General features: G+C 37.5%; 1 protein-coding gene across 1 annotated transcript in view; it reads right to left on the minus strand.

The window, feature by feature from the left end:
* LOC133527546 (probable beta-hexosaminidase fdl) overlaps positions 1-11,365 on the minus strand; it is a 172,721-nt gene extending 161,356 nt beyond the window's left edge. Inside the window, exon 1 of the mRNA XM_061864600.1 lies at positions 10,796-11,365. The gene's annotated coding sequence lies outside the window, so the exon portion shown is untranslated. The remainder of the gene's footprint in view (positions 1-10,795) is intronic.
* Positions 11,366-17,073: the final 5,708 nt, after the last annotated feature.

Consider the following 17,073-nt stretch of genomic DNA (forward strand, 5'->3'; position numbering starts at 1 on the left):
AACTGGCGCGTGCACACTGAACTTGTAATGATATAAAGTTACATGTAAGATGTCACATCCTTTAGTATTGTGTGCCCTGCGCATTACTATACACTTTACGGAAACATTAGATGCCTTTGCATTTATCTTTGTTTGTAGAATATTGTTTTTGTTTCTTTCGGTGATTCTTCTCTTTAATGGGCTTGTTAACTGATTTGTAAACCTTACTTAACGGAAACAAGGTCTACCAATTGTAAGTTAACTTCTCGTCTTGTCTGTGTATGATAAGAACGCTGACCGAATTTGTAACTATTTGGCTAGCGCGATGATCCAAAATGAATCTTGGCCTCCAACACTTTGCTCGGTCCTGAGCGAATTCACGCCAGCTTTTCCCGACGCCGAGCTCACGGAGGTCTGTCTCCACTCTATCCGCCCAACGGTATTTAGGATGATCAACAGGACAGCGTCCAGTTGGTCGACCCAATTTCTTAATCTTCGTTTTGCATTTTTTTTCGAGTACGATTTTTCTAGGACAACCTAGATTTAGACCCTCGATTTTGACCACCACACTCATATGGAAGGCTAAAGAATCATGCAGTTAGTATTATATGTTACATGTATGTCGCTTATCAAGTTATAAAATAACCCTTGACGTAGCTCGACGAGGTTTATTGTTAACGTCTAATCAACATATAACAATTTTATACTCCATGAATGCAATGGCTCAACGACTTTAATGACTAGAAGGCAATGTTAATGATAAAAACATTTGATTAGCTGTTTAATGTTTTATCTGTAACGTAATATATTGTAAAAAACAAGTTCTACTTATATTCACTTGGTGTACAGAATTCCAGTCAGAACAATAAAAACTGGTTAAATAACTTTGTTATCTATCGAAAAAAGAACTACTTATTAAAATAATGAGGAGTGTAAACAGTCTGTAAGACATGTAAAGGTGATAAGTAGACACTATTAAAGTCTTGCTAGTACCTACGTGTTGTTGTTTGCTTGTATTAGAATGTTGCTTGCTATTACTTAGATCGCTTTACTAATACTTACTTATTATAGTTCGTGTCATTCACGATGACGATGACTCTCAGATTGTCAAATCTAACCTTTGATAACATAACATTACGAGTTACGAGTCAAGGCACGCGTCTTCGTGAATGACACGATCTAAATAAATACGAATAACTTTTCATGTATCTGTCTGTTACCTCTTCACGCAAATTGCTGGTAGAGATAGTTTAAGTCCCGGTATCATAGGATAGGGTTTTTTAACGATAATCAAACTTTACGATCCGGACACATTCCATTGAATATTTTGAATAAGTTCGCGTACCTTATGCGTAAAGTCAACTCAGAATTATGCACCTTATGCAATCGTGTCGAAGATGCGTATCATATTTTAATGGAATGTGCCCGAAATGAGGGACCCGGGCGACGTCTTTTTAATGACAGTTCCACTGGATTGTGCAATACTTATCTGTATCCTATGTCAGAGGTGGTCGAAGGGAAAAAATTAGTAAACATTGTTAAGTGTGGTCTTAAGGACAGACAAGTGTGATTTAATTAAGTTTATTATATATATTAACTCTGTTAATTAAGTCTTCTTTTAACTTGGCGACATATTCCGTTAAGAGGCTGTCAACACCCAATGTCCTTGAAATTGATGTTACTTAAACAGTTTTTGAAGAAAGACTATTTGTTTTAGTCAAGTAAGAAAAATATATGTTCATATTAATTATATTTCTAAGACCGTGGTTGTAATTTGCAAAATAATTGCAAAGATTGGTCTTAAAATCACAATTAAACGGTTCTATGTCTTTATTGTTTTGACTTATGGGTCTGCAATTAAAATCACAATTTCAAAACATTTATATCTAAACCGTGGTTGAGTTACACTAATAATCCACTTTTTTTTATTAAATATTTTTCTTATTATTCCCTTGCCTAGGCCCAGTAACATGCGACAGTGCTATCTCATTTACTCCGATACAAATAGACAGTGTGCGCGCTTTAGGTATTGACAGCCTCTTAACGAAAAAGCTCCTTAAAAAATGAAAAAAAAAAACCTTGAAGGGGATAAAAAGGGCTGGATTTTACTACAGAAATAGCCATTCTCGAGCAGAAGTAAGTTAGTGTGATGTATTTCAATATTGTTCATGCAAAGACAAAGGGCAATCCTTAAGTTTTTAAACTACGAGTATATCTGCTTCTCATGGTTCCATTCTAACACAACCATAGTAGATAACAAATTAAAATGTCAAGTCCCATTCTTTCCAGTGCGTGTCAGGTATGTGGAATTGTGGATTCTACATTATTATGGGCGTTTTTAGCGTCATATCATGTCTGTATTGTTTAGGCTCGCAAGTATGCCCCGTTAGTATTGGCACACCCGTTGCCGTTTTAGCATTTTCATATTTATTAATATCTTCAGTTTCTTTATGTGTAATGTAGATTTCATTTGATCTCTCGTCGAAGCGTTTATCGAGGTTGCACCAGCTACTGCTTTGAAGTCCAGGATCCGGTTTCAAAGTTTATCTCCTCAAACAAAATAAATCACTTGCTATTTATTTGTAAAGTTAGTGCTACCGTAAAGAAAAACATCCGGAGAAAATCAGCCTAATCCCATCATGACCTATAATATATACTTTACAGTACATATGGGGCTACTTTATAGCACTAGTGCGAGAAGTAGCATATTACGTTACTGTGTCGAACATTTAAAGGGCCATATGTACTGTAAAACGTTGTACGATACATGTGCGAATAGGTAATTCGCAACTCGTGTCGATTTAAAACACTCCCTTCGGTCGTGTTTTAATTTATCGCCACTCGTTTCGAATTTCCTATTTTTCGCACTTGTATCGTAATGTACTATTCCCATCCAAGTTATATCACCGGTAAAACTGCTGCTTAACCAAATCTTGATATCAGATAGCTATTACTATTAAGCTTGACTCATTTAGAACACAACTGGAAGAGCGTTAAGATGGAGGGTATGTAGTTTAGCTTTGAGGGAAAGCAGCCTAACCTGTACACTCCGTTTTTGAAGAACTCCATACTGTGTCCCTCGAGAAGACCTGGGCATGGAGCTCATTCCACAGCCGGAGGGTCCGAGCGTAAGGTACCTATATTTACATTCTCCAGTGCCGGATTAAGAAATTTTGATGCCCTAAGCATTTATAGATCTTGGTGCCCCCTTTGCCTATATTGACAACATTGATTTTTTTTTGGTAAACTAAGTGACGTTCTTGGTCGCATTACTGCTGCAATTTGTATTTTCAATCCATTACTTATTTTATCAAGGAAATTGACAGTGCTGCAGCAGTAACGTTGCAACAGTAATGCTGGTGCAGTCGCCATCCTAATGTCACCTTTATCAAAGCATGCGTGAACTAAATGACTGAAATTACCTATATCTATGATTGTGTACTTGCCTTCCCGGCTAACTATGTGATTAAAACCTGCTTTGGTTCACTTCACAAATAAACCCTAGAAGTAACATGACCAAAAGTAACCCGAAAGTTACATAAGGACTGAGGCCCAGAGGCAATTGTAAATTCGTATGTGCGACAGGGAGACAACACGTCGAACGTGGTTCACGGTTGACACTCAGTTGTTTCTACCGTGGCGGGCAATCGTGCGAGGCCGAAGGCCGAACTGCAGGATAGCAGTGCTTGGAATTGAACCAATGGTGGAAATAGTAAAAAAACGAATCCAACGGCCATACTCATAATGTTGAAGATCCGGAGTGCCCACTTGGCGCTTCCGAGCAAGACCTAAAGGCGGAGTTGCGAGAGAGCTGGGTTTTGTGACTGAAAAAATAGCCAGTGTAAGCGAGGACTAAGGTCGAGCTCCACACAGGGTTGAAAAGAGAGCTTTTCTGAGAAGCGCATTCATGTGAGGCCAAAGGTCGAGCTTCAGCAGGGCCGAACTCTGGCAAGAATCTATGGCCAAGTGTCTTAAAAAACTAAGTCGAAAGCTAAATTAATAATCTTCATAAGGCTGAAAGCGCGGTCCGATCGGCGCTTTTACGTATGAGGCCAAAGGCCACGCTGCAAGAAAGCAGAACTTGGAATTGACAAATTGTGTGAATGAGGCCGAAGGCTGAGGTCCTCATAAGGTTAGACGCCCGGGGAGTCTTATGGCGGCGCGCTATAAAAAAAACCAATGGCGAATTGTAAACATGGCATAATGCCCAGCCACGAGAGACTAAAGCCTGGATTTGGATCTGGACACATTTGGCTTAAGGCTAACTTTTACATAAAGTAAAAAGCCGAGTATGAATAAGACCTAACGAAATCGAACCAATTTTATTATGGCTCTCCTGCTGCTCGGCATTTGGCCTCGCTCAAAAGGGCACTTGATTAGAGTTAGTTGCAGCCGATGAAATAGGCGTTTCGAACCGAAGAATTTCTTTGGCAGGATTGGCCCCTAGGAGTTAGGACCCAAGGGTTGATTTAGTAAAAAAGTGGAGCCACCAAGTTTTGTAGTGTACATTTATAGAGGAGGGGGTGGGCTCTCAACTTTACTCGTACCTTGATATCTACATCAGTTAAGCTAGTAGGCTATGTTTGGTATCGTTTTCGTATAAATCGGGTATGCCGAACTCATTTACGAGTATGGTATCACATTGACACCATTCCGAAGTAGAAACATGTAAAATTTTCATTTTTTTTTATATTCCTCTTCACGCTTCAACCGCTGAACCAATTTAGTTGAAATTTGGTATAAAGATGGTTAGTTTAGTCCCAAGAAAGGACAGCATAGTTTTAATCTAAAAAAATCATCGCTAAGGATGTGTAAAGGAGGGTGGAAGTTTATGTGGGGAATCAATAACCGCTGCACCTATTTGAATGAAATGTGGTATGATCTATATTTTAGATTTTGTCGACAATGAGAACAAACGTAACTTAGAATCTAAACTTAAACAGTTATTGACCTCCGACTGACCGACTTCGCCGAAGCTAAAATAAACCTGAATCAAAAATCTGGGTGGCATCACTTTTTAATCACATCTTAGGAAACCAAATATTAATTCTGCTAAAGGAAACCTTTGGTTCAAATAAAACCGTATGCTTTTGGTTTTCGACCTTCGAGGGGCCCCGAACCTGCACTTTAGCCTTTGATTCCGTCATCAGTTTTTTATAATAAAACTTTGACAATTAGTTCGCACGAGCTTGGCCGTGTGCAATACGTCGCAAACCAATCTGGTGTGCAAGAGCTCGGGCAGCATGAGTGACAAATTCCGATCCTCGAAAATCTGTTAAGTTAAGACTTCGGTGCAAAGCCGAAGGCCGAGTTGCAACAGAGCGAAATTCGGACACGACATAATTATAAATTAAGACAAAAGTGTAGATCTACTATTAAATTCGACACTGAAGGCTGAAGAACAAGCTCCACGTAGGGTTGAAGACGAGTAGATTTCTAAAACTGAGCTCTACGTTGTGTGTAAGGCCCTTTGGCCCAAAGGCTGACAGATTTGCAGAATGCCGGAAATCAAAAATCAACCACGAACCAATAGGTAAAGTATGATGAAAAAATAGCATAAAAGCATAATCCAAGCCTGATGGAATGGGCCCTCGTAGGGGCAAAGGCCTGCGTTGGAGACGCACTTACGTGCCCTATACACGACGTACAAAGTTTCATGTACAAACTACCCGTTTTTTTTTTCCCACGATTTTGGTGCCCCCCTAGACGTGGTGCCCTAAGCAAGTGCTTATTTTGCTTAATGGTTAATCCGGCACTGACATTCTCTTAAAAACCAGGTCCGAGGAAGCTACATAAGGAGGAACCCTTGCAGCGCACGCTCTCCCGCTTCCTCAGACTCGAATCCTCGGATTTCTTATAAATAACATGATATACTAGTACCAAGGGTAATTTCCCCAGAGAACGTTCGAGTAGGTATTGTAAAACTAACAACTTGTTTACTTAACTTCGGTTTATTCCGATAAAGTTAACAGACGACATTGCTTTTTTTAATTGGAATGGAATTAAAGTTGATTGTAGGTTTTTGTGTTTTGTAAATTTGAATACAATCGCGTGATCAATGAACAATCATACTTTATTTATTTAAATAAATGATGTAACTGGTTTATATGGATTCTAACAATAGGCTTTCTTATATTTGATAAGTATTTGCGATTCAATTAATGAAATCATCTTGAGGAAACGTGACTAATCCCAATATAGCCCAGTTCCCCTCTAGATAGTATTCTTACGAATATCGTGGAGGTTGCCCGTTAATAATGACGCTCTGATGTCCTTTTTTATTGCCTGTGTGCGCGACAGACAGGCAGACAGGCTAAGGCGGCTATGATACACGTAAATTTACTTTACAAGAGGATCTACTTGGCTATTCCACTTCGTACGTTCGTTCGTCTATTTGCCCCTATCGCTGACTAAGCAAGAGCGATGGAAAGGCAGATAACGAAATTTCGATTTTCGCGGTTAGACCTAAGAAGGCCTAGTCAGTCTTATAGGGTATAGGTACTACCTAGGAACCCTGATCTAGATGTATGCCAGGTTAACACAGGCCCGGCGTTGCAACCCCCCAAGAACTACGGCGTTTAAAATATTGAGCCCACGAAACTTTTTCGCCATGTCGATCGCAATTATCGTTATTAGTTCTCCCGTACCTGGCCAATACTTGGCCAATGCGGAACAGATATCATTAGATACAGCTGTACTGTATGTATAGGAAGTACTATCAGGATGCGCGGGCGTCGATCGTACAATCAAAAGCAATGAAATACGATCACTTTACATAAGCATTTTCATACATATTGACCTGTTTTTACAGCTCTTGAGTGTATTTGGTGCCGGCGCGTGCGACCATTTTGAACATCTACTATATTGGGTCGTAAGCCATTAGTAGCAATAAAAGTGTAGTTCGATTAAAGCTCGGTCTATTAACATGCTATTTTTATACTGTTCCCTGTTATAAAATTATTTGATACACTCGAATCTTTATTTTGGTACCTACTGACGCCATCACTCTTTAAATATAAATCGAAGAAAACAAGGTCTCACAAATAGGTATCCGACTGATATTTGCAATTGTATGTAATGAAACGACATTTGATGAATAAAAGTTTGAGTTTGAACGCGACTGTCAAAGCGTTAAGCCCCTTCTACACGGCTGTCAAAGCTTCCGGCCAAAGTGACCTTGCTGATTTCCAACCGTCTAGACAGTGAATTTGCTACCAAATTGGATCTTGACCCGTCGGAAGCTTTGTTAGTCGCCATGTAGCACGGCCTTTACAGTACATGTTAAGATTTTTTCGAGCATTCTATAAAGAATAAATCAACGATATAGACATATACACTGGCTTAAAGGACTCGCGTCCAGGCCATAATTGTTAAAAAAAAAAACATATACAATGGCAACTGTGTACATTTCCGGTGCGGTGAATTTCCGGAAATAAAGTAGGTACGTAGTTATCTTATCCTACATTTCCCGCCAGGGCTGTAATCCACTCTACGTGCCAAATTTCATCAAAATCGATTACTCGATACTCTTATATATTATATATCTTTTTGTTTGAATAGCTGTGCGACAATAAAATCAACAAAAACAGAATACCTATCTGACTACCATAATGCTACCACCCAATATAGGTTTAGCATTCCTAACCATTTAATTTTTATTTACTTTCAAGAAAATATGACAAAATAATAACATTCTCAAATTGAATAATAAAACCTAAAATCCAGGCCACATGCCCATCCAGTGGCCGAATGATAAACCTAATCAACTCAGTAGCGGACACATTGCCTGATAAACACTTGATAAATGCAGCTGCCATTCTAGCTCAGATAAACTATGATGTAACTGTACAGGGAACATAAAACAAACAATAAAACATAATTATTGGCACTAGAGTAATTGTAGCGGAGTAGCGTGGCTATTATTTTAATAAATGTGACTTTTAACACTTATACGGACACTCTTGACTGACCATTGGTAGGCTTTATGTACATAGTCACACCAGTTACCGACAGGGAACCAGCAACCAAACACTTTTATCCAAAATAATATTTATTTATTTATTTAATAAGAGTAGGGCACCAATCTTCTAATACAGCAACACTGTGCAGCCACCAGTGTTGCCACATTAAAAAATCGGCTTCCTACCCTTATCTTCTTGAATAAAATTTGAAGTGTCGGATTGCTGGTTCCCTGTCAGTCCCTGTATGACTAATCAGTTAACAGTGTGGACTTCCAGTTCGAGCACCATATTGATAGCCATGCCTCGTGATTAATTGCTTTGTTTTTTGCTCATTAATATTGTTTAAAGTGTAATATTGATATAGATATTGTTTGACAGCCGGTTTGGCCTAGTGGGTAGTGAACCTGCCTACGAACCTGATGGTCCCGGGTTCAAATCCTGGTAAGGGCATTTATTTGTGTGATGAGCATGGATATTTGTTCCTGAGTCATGGGTGTTTTCTATGTAGTTCTCTAAGGACCCTCAACACAAGCCTTATTGAGCTTACCATCGGACTTAGTCAATTTGTGTAATAATGTTGTATAATATTTATTTTATTGATAGCTTATTATACAGTAAAATAATGTGGTTGTGTGCAGTGAATGGAGAATTAATCTTGAAACCACCATTATGGAGTCAACGGCCGGTAGTCCATGTGCTCCTTGTAAAGTCCAGCTGTCTCTTTACAAGAGCTGATAAAATCACTGTACACTGTCTTGTACTAACCATACAATTTTAGTCATGTTTAAAGTTCCTAAGACCTAGATACTGTCGAAATAGTCCCACTGGACTGAAGCCATAATTAAAAATAGAGAAGTTAACAGTGTGGACAGGTTTAAGTTTTATAGCAGTCTATTACAGTATAAGATTAGTCCTTTACTACTTATATAAACTGAAATGTGACACAGATAATACCCATGTATTGAAATGAAATTTAATTTCTGATAATGGTCTAAGATATATTGGCAATGTGTCAATATGAATATTTTCTATCATTTATTTCTTATCACAAATCAATAACAGATGACAGACATATTTCTCATAGCTTCTCCTACTATAACATCATTGTTTAGTATGGTTAACTAATGTCTAACGAAGGTCAAGTGTTTTTAACAAAACAGGTTTTTTTACAGATACATAAACAATGTTTTGTTTAATTACTGAGTCAGGCCAATGTTAAATTTTCTAAGAAACTATCTTTGTATATGTAACCAAACAATAACGTCACTTTAGTATTTGTATGATCAAAGTACTTTTATTACCTAGATTATTTTATTTCAAACCTAATGGTTATGAGAGGGAATTACTTTTTTATATCACAGAAATAATAATACAAAATTCATTCACAGGCCATATATGAGGAAAATGTATATTCACATACATGTTATTATACTCATTCACACTGAAATGACATGGATCTCTGTGATATAACTGATAACAGGTAAATAACTATATGTGCATGAATCATGACATGAATCTATGCTGAAATTACCAGGATGAATTTGCCATAATACAGATAAATTGCAATAATTATTCTTCTTTTTATGGCTTATAACAAATATATATACATTCTGCTATAGAAGCATTGACCACGGTAATATTTTTGGGAGTGTTGTCAATTTAAAATTAATATCTACCTTTCTACTGTTTCATCCCTTTCAAGCATAGACAAGTTCTCATAAAAGTAACTGCTATTTATTTTATATGATTTAAAAAAAATTATTTTACACACTCATGAAGTTTACCATAATGGTGTCAATATATGCAATATAAATAAGACACAAGTACTAGGTATAGGGATTGAGTATTACTTCTATGAATTAGCTAGTGTTTGCATATTAGTCACACCTGATCATAAGTTGTTTATTATTTTATTCTTATGATCTGGCATGTCATTAAATTAGCTATAACATTACATCATTAAATGTAAGAATTTTATGACACTAAAGTATATTTATGCACTTAAGTAACACTGTTCACTATAGTCTGGCTAATCCAATTTTTCAGTAAACAAGAAGAAACAAAACTATACTCATCCCTTTCTTTTAGTACTCGCCTAAGACCTAGTATGTAATTATGAATCTCTCTATCTACATTTGAACGGAGACAGTCCCTGATCAAACTTTATATATATTTAGCAGGATTAAGTTAAGTTAGAAATTGTATCTGTTCTTGTGATTAAGTTAAGTTAGACTTCAATATCATGACCTCACAACAGTAGGATATAGTTTCAGCAAAAAACTACTTACATAGGAATAATAAATATATAACCAATTAGGAATAAGTATCCCTAATTTTTGACTAGGCAAATTGTGATATTTTGCATGATTTTTATAATGTTATACATGAATACCTAAATTTATGAATGGAATTAGTTTAGATAGGTAACAGAAAAAATAACAGGAAAAATAGTAGAAAGTACCTACAATACATTTTGTTTAAGGAAAACAAGAAATATAATTAATTATTTTATCAATAATGATAAAATTAAGGTCATGTTCCTTGACTTCTTCATACTGCAAACTGCTTTTGTGTCTTCATTGAACTTTCCCATTGGTTCCTATTACTATGTTCTTATGGGTGTTGTCTGGTTTATCCTACAGGACTGGGATAGGACTTTCAGGTATAGGGACTAGTCTAAAAACAAACAAAAATAATAGAGTATAAGACCAATTGCTATTTGGCAAAGCCTATAAAAACGAACATAAGCTAAGGATTTAGATATTTGTGTCTTAACGTCCTAAGCACGAACATTTTTAAATTGACATATGATAATAAAATAAAAACACAAAGTCCAAAAATATATAGCGACTCACCTGATCTGTCGACTTATTCAATTCCCAGTAAAAATAAATCCTTTAAAAATCACAAGCACAAAACATTGCAGTCTAAACTGGCGTTATCAAGACCACAGTCGCCAAAACCAGATCACATAAAGAATATCACTTTGTTCCTCGCATCTCTAAACCCACTTAAAATCACTACACACACCAATCCTTCGCTGCCTACGATTTTATTATTAATTTACGATATTAAGTCAAAACAGTACGATTACCGTGAGATAACACCAAATGTCAAAACAACAATACGAATCACTGACAGCAAAGTTAACCTGACTCACGCGTAAACAACGTCAACGCAGAGAAAGTGAAGGAAAGTGGCAAACGTACTGATAAAAAATATGTAAAATAGAGATCCTATTTTAAAATTAATTAATTTACTTTAAAATAAATAAATTAGTCACACGGTTATCGGTATACATTTAAAAAATTATGCTACCGCGCAGTCGTGCCGCGCAGAGTGAGAGGAGCGCAGAGCAAAGTTCGGGCGAGTCGAGGTGCTATGCGGCGACTGACTCTGAATGACAGCCGATGCGCCGAGTTGCCCGAGTTGAATCGCTCGCACAGCTCGCATTCACAAATCGCAATCAACGCAATCATAAAATTGCAAACGACCGAATGAAATTAGTTATCGAGTGAGCGCGAACACTTAATTTTTAAACTTTTAGGTAGGTAGTAGGTACTAAACTTCGTACATTGTTCATATAAATATAACTACAGTAGCTTCCCACTTGCGTAACGTAAATAGTAGTTTTCTAAATACCTACACATACACAAGCACTTAAATTTATAACCATAAGTAAATACATCATAGGCAATTTCCGTAGGACTGTTAATTGGGAGGCAGAGGGTTTACCGTCAACATCGAAAAATCGAAAAACGTTATCAGCCTCTCTCGCTCGAATAAAATATGCATGGGCGACAGAGAGGCAGATAACGATTTTCGATGTTATCGGTAGGCTCTCAGTAATCGTTAAGTCCCAGGTTTCAGTAACTATTTTTTTTTCTTATATTATTTTCTTTGTATCTTAAAGATGTACACTTTAATTTATATTTACAATTCTTGTACAGCACAAATCACAAGTCTACCCACAGATGATATTTTATTTGTGTAAATTCCAGGGAGTTCTGTTATTGGCTATGCTTATAAGTACTCATGTTTTTTGTATATTATTCATTGTAAACGCTGTAGAACTTCTCAATAAATAAATTAAAAAAAAGGCGCCTCACAAAATACTTCTTCTTCTTGGCGTTGTCCCGGCATTTTGCCACGACTCATGGGAGCCTGGGGTTTGCTTGGCAACTAATCCCGAGAATTGGCGTAGGCACTAGTTTTTACGAAAGCGACTGCTATCTGACCTACCAACCCACAGGGTAAACTAGGCCTTATGGGGATTAGACCGGTTCCCTCGCGAAGTCACGATGTTTTCCTTCACCGAAAAGCGACTGGTAAATATCAAATGTTATTTCGTACATAAGTTCAGAAAAGCTCATTGGTACGAGCCGGGGTTTGAAGCCACGACCTCCGGATTGCAAGTCGCACGCTCTTAACGCTAGGCTTCCCAAAAACCGCCTCACAAAAACACGTACATTTATGGTTTCTGAGGAAAATGCCTGTGAAATTTAAGGCCCCGTAGTGGTTCCAAATGCAAGTTAAATTTGGCCCACTTCCCGCTTTGCGATGAAGCTGAAAATTTGCATACATATGTAAGTCGGGTGACAATGCAATATCAAGCTAATTTGATGATGGAGACAGGAGGTAGCCATAGGAACTCTGTGATAAAACAACGCAACCTAATTGTGTTTGGGGTTTTTAGAATTGTCTCGATGAGTATTAGTTGCCTATGGAAAAAAAGTATATCTACAGTCAGCGATAAAAGCTTGTACCAAAAATGATATTAATGATACCTAGGTATTTCTAGTGTGAAATGACAACAATCAGTTCCGCTGCTGGGTATATTAAAAAGCAAGCAGCTGGTTCGTGCCTAACGGTCCGCGGCTTATCTTTTATCACGACCACAGTTTAATTAATATTTAAATGTCAATGACATTGTGTTGGTTTTTAATGACAATGTAAACTAGAACACACTGTCGTACCTAGCAATTTTTTTTATGTACAGTCAGCATCAATAGTAGCGGATGAAACAACGCGCCAAAAGTATCTGATATTCCGGATATTTTTTCCAAATATAGATAAATCCCTAAAATTTACGTTCAAAAGTGTATATTTTACCGTCTTAATTTATTCTACATATAGAACCATCACATTTTATTAAGCTGTTACAGATAGATAGTGTAGATACTTTTGACACCTTGTTTGATCCGCTACTTTTGATGCTGACGTAGGTACCATGTATTATCACAAAGTAAATTGCTATAGATATAATAGAAGGCGTTTTGTTCTACTGTTTTCACCGGACAATTGTCCGAGTTATTGCTACGTTTACATGCCTGCCGAGACTTGGCAGGCGTCCACAAGGTCCAAGTCAGTACAAACTTCATTTGTGGTTTACCACTCAAGAGTATTGTAGTCTTGAGACAAAGATTCTCAACTAGCTCAGTTTTGATCTGTATCCAGAAACCGACACCGGTCCGGATCACAACAAGCTCTTGCAAGCTCAGGCACGACAATCCAAACACCCCCACACGTGGAAACGTATCTTAACGCGACGATGTCTTCTTGGGTGTAGCTGTCGTAAGCCACAAAAAAAAATTACTTAGTCGGCTTACACGGTCCGTTGTCCGGTGAAAACAACGGAAGTATCCAAGCGGCCAAACAGTCTTCCCGTCTAGGTAATACGCCACTCCGTTAATGATGAAGCCCCACTAGCTTGATGCTCAAAATTATGCATTTGTAGCAATGATATTGATAATATGTGTGGATACGAATGATCCCCGGTTATCACACTAATGCGGATGCTATATATGCTAAAAGAAGACGGCCACGTTAGTTTACTCCCACCATAAGGGCTATTCTTCCAAGTTTGGAATTCCGTAGATATTGCAGGCAAAACTGCCTTCAAGTTTTTATGTGATTGTGACAAATGCTTTCACTTGCTGGTCCACGAGAACATCAGTGTTATCTTATCAGCTACTTGATTACACCAACAATGAGGCGACATTTAATTCTACCTTTTCCACTACGGGCTATTTACTTCGTCAAGTTAAGAAAGAACTACGCAGAATTAAGGTTAAGGACGATGCGATATGTGGACAGGAAGGTACAGCATGATCCGAGGAGCATCTTTGTGTTATTAGCTCCTATGTAAACAACCCTATAATGTAACAGGTACCAGTAATGCGATGGTATAAATAAATCCTGTAATACAAGTATTTACCATCAGTTCTAAATCGGTGCCAACATTTTACCATAAACAAGAGCCAAAGAGCTGCTTAAGTTTAATTTATCATTGTTATTTGTTAATTTGAAAATTAAGGGCGCCATACATTCCATGGCTGGAACAAAAAACCATAGTTTTAATTGGTTAATAATATTGAAATGAAACCCAACTGCCGTCGCTTTAATTAAATAAATAGAGACCATAAAGGACTAATTGGATATTTAACCTTTAAAGCATAAAGCAGTAGAAATTTTACAGATGTCGGTAAATTATCAGAAATACTCATTATTTTCTCTTAAATGTCCCATGATTGGTGCCGTTAACATATAGATGGACCGACGACGGTCGCTGAATGAGGAATCCACAATTGTGTCGATCATTGGGGTAGCCTTATGTACCTCAGACACCTCAATGGACTTCTTTGGGCTGATTGGTGTGAAAATGTTTGGTCAAGTCGAGCCACTGACACTGACAAACTGCTAAGTGACTTATTACTTATTAGATAGGTACCTACACAAATTAATTTGACCATCAGTAAATACTTACTCGAGTACAAATAAACAATATTCGTAGCTAGATTGCCAAGTTGCAGAGATTGATGAATGAGTAGCGATATTTTGGTCTGTCCCGATTAGACATGGTCCTTGTTTTACTCGCAATGCATGCCCGCGACGCAATGGCACTGGTTGCGTAACTTTATTGTCTGTTTGTGGTTTTAGCATTATGGTCTTCTATTAATACAGATACGAGTAAGTAGGTACAATTCCTTTATAGAAAACTATAGGTTTACCAACACTCAATTCAATGATGTAACAATAAGATGTTATAGACATTACTATAAGGAGAGGCAGGAAAATAAGCCAGCCTAAAGAAAAGACGATTCCCAGATAGATTTTCGTACATCTATCCGCCTGTTGTTATCTCTGTTGCACGCGCACAATTAGGTATATTGCTGTCAAACTCGCACAGTGACACTGACAACCGGCATCATGGGCGGGACAGCAATATAATTATACGCGTGCAAAAGAGATAGCAACAGGCTGGTCAGTGTACGAAAATCTATCTGGAAAGCGTCTCTGCTTTAGGCTGCAATGTTGTACAGAACCCATTGCCTACCTTTGCACCGATTTGAATACGACAAAATAAGGGAAGTGACATTATAAACACCCTATTATCACAAAAATTAGACATCAATGATGATTATCATCTAACACAAACGGGACTTAATCGCGTATTAATATTAAGTTTTAAATCGATCAATGATATTTCCACACTTTGTCACGGCACATGCCATGCAGCTTGATCCGGCTCTAAAATCGCCTTGATGCAAGATATATGCATGTTTCGCAGCCTATTATTATTTATTACCAATGAAACATATACCGTGAGAAATAAAATGAACATTTCAAATCGGTGCGTGAATGACGGTTTTTTAAAGAATAATAATGTACAATTATTTACGAAATATAAAAAAAAATATTTTAGAAATTAAAACACCATTACACAGTGATATTATTCTTTTATTGGTCCAATTCAATATACTTATATAATTCTTCATAACATAACATTAGAGTATTAAACAAAATTACCTTAATAATTAATAAATATATTATCTTAATCTACTTTTATAATGTAGAATGTAGATAAACCGGCAGTGCTGGGCGCTGAAATTGGTGCACGAACAGAAAGTTCATACCATCGAAATGATGATGCTGAGACTGACTGCGGGTGTAAGTTGTAAGATTGCATCAGAAGAAGTTTCTAAATAGCGCCCATCTGACAAACTCACCGAACAGACGCTGAGGTAGTATGGGCAAATGAGCATATTATGAGACACGACGGTGACCATGTCGTGATAAAGGCGCTGGCCCGCCAGGAGACCAAAAGAGGACTTGGAGGAGGTATCGAGCCCATTTAAACTCACAGACAACACAGGATACGGTCCTGGCGCATGAGAACGAGGAGAGCCTGTAACCTGTAAATCTATGAAATGTACCCGGCTGGTTACATAATACCTAGGGATGTAGTAAAGGAAAGAAAACACAAGAGTTCACTTGATAGTTGTTTTATTTCTTCTTTCAAAACTCCTACATACCCTAAAAATTCAACTTCTAGCTCAGACTGCTAACGGTAGAGCTGTTGGTTCATTAATATCTGTATTCTTACACTATAGGATAAATCACCAACAAACAAGTTGTTTAATTAAATTTTATTCTGGTAATTATTATATGAAAAGTTACACCTAAGCATTAAATTTAGCAAGCAACACTGTCCATCAGACCTCAGTAAACCTTGATTATGATATTAAAATTATTCATTATAAATGTGACAAAAGCAAAAGGTTACCGATCTATGACAATGACAAAACTTGTTCTACAAGTAAACTATGAGCTTCTTAAGGGCTACCTAAGGATTTTCTAAGGGTTTCCAAAGGATTTCCTAAGGTTTTCAAAGGTTTTCAAAGGGCCAACACATACCTGCTGCCACAGACGATGTTTATTCCTCCGAATTAACTCCTCTGCATTCCGCCTGACGAACAAGACAGACGACAGAAAAGTCTGCTGCAGTCAAAAATAGCATTTGGGTTGGAACTCGTAACAATGGCCGTGAAGGCGTCCCGAACTGGACGAAGAGAAGACCCGTCTCTTACATCAGCCTGCCACGCTCAAGGGCACGCTCCTCTTTCCTCAGCAACTTGGCAAAGGAAAGCAACATTTGCCTCGACCTATTAAAATCCAGAAACCAAAATCTGAATCTCCGGAACTATATACTCGTATGGCGACAATAAATCTCCACGCTGAGTTTTATAAATATCTATTTTAATTTTTGTAACAATCAGTATTCTGACACAAACCAATGCCGTCTTTTCTTCTCCTTCTTTTTTTTCCCTACATTTCAAATTTAGTGCTCTTT

This window comes from Cydia pomonella, chromosome 18, assembly GCF_033807575.1.
Source record: "Cydia pomonella isolate Wapato2018A chromosome 18, ilCydPomo1, whole genome shotgun sequence".
NCBI classification, from domain to species: domain Eukaryota; kingdom Metazoa; phylum Arthropoda; class Insecta; order Lepidoptera; family Tortricidae; genus Cydia; species Cydia pomonella.